This window comes from Amphimedon queenslandica, unplaced genomic scaffold (assembly GCF_000090795.2).
Source record: "Amphimedon queenslandica unplaced genomic scaffold, v1.1 AMPQUscaffold_13102, whole genome shotgun sequence".
NCBI lineage: Eukaryota > Metazoa > Porifera > Demospongiae > Haplosclerida > Niphatidae > Amphimedon > Amphimedon queenslandica.
In genome coordinates, this window is record NW_003546662.1 from 69,619 (window position 1) to 70,920 (window position 1,302).

The following is a 1,302-nucleotide window of genomic DNA, read 5'->3' on the forward strand; positions in this document are numbered from 1 at the left end:
TGAGGATTTCAGTATAAGATGTAGTAAAGGCTTTTGTTGAACAGCACCATCGCCGTATTTTCTAAAAGTGTGTTTTAGAAGATTGACTCTGAGCAACTCAGTGAAATGAGTGGTTATGATTACTATGATTAATAAGCCATGCCCCTCATGAATATTTAAGGAGCGTGTAAAACTTTCACCGCGCACGAAGGGCGCGGATATCAACCTCCCCTTTTCTGAATTCCTAGATCTGCCCCTGCAATCCCGTACCATACATGGCAGAGTATTATCGACATAAGCTGCATGTTGATCAAAGTGAGAAACACGTTATGTATGGACTGACACGTTCGTGCTGTGGATGGTTTTAGCAGTAAAATTGTTGCTTTCATAACTTGCTGTCAAGAAATATATAGTCATCTTTATAGGTCAATTTTAACATTAAATTATTTGCATGATTAAGAATGAAGTTTATTTAAATTGTATCTAACATAAGTTATTTTGGGTCATTTAAAATCATGCAGTCATGCCACCAATGGAACGAAGATCATATATTCCCGTAAATTTTTATTTGCATAAATTCTTGACTGATGTAAACCTCATGAATTATTAATGAGTTTCTATTTTTGCTATTTTTTTGTTTTGTAATAATGAATTTTGCTATGAAGTTTGGACCAGTAATTTATTACCTGCAAGTTAACTTTAATACACAATTACATAACGTAACATACCCCAACGTATTAAGTATGCATGTATAGTAGCACTTACTGTATACGTAATACTTGAATATTTAGCTTTAGTTTAACGTTAGTTTACGGCTTGTACTGTATAATGCTATGCTCCTGTAGCATAACATCTTATAATGTTGCTGTATAAACATCTCGTATCAAGTATACACTAAAATCTGAACTGCAACCATACTAGTAACGGTACCGTTTTGTAAGCTTTTAAAAAACGTTAGTGTATTAACATGGCCTTGAGGTCTGCTGTATACTTTACAATATTGTTTATGAAGAACTTTGTAGCCTATTTTCATCTCTAAAAATAATCAGCCAGGAATGTGATTGTAAAGAGAACAAAAATTGGTACACATAAGGCTTGGTAAAATAAAATTTGCAAAGGCCACATTTATGGGAAATTCACCGAAATTTTGGAAGACAGAAATTTCTATCTACAAGGTATGCTACAATCAACATCATTGTTCTATTAGGGTAAATGTATTCTCTAAAATTAAACAAATTCCAAGTTAACGTAACTTAATTTTATTACTAAAATTATTAACAATAAATTTTAGTAATGCGTCAGTCACTATAACTTACATCATAT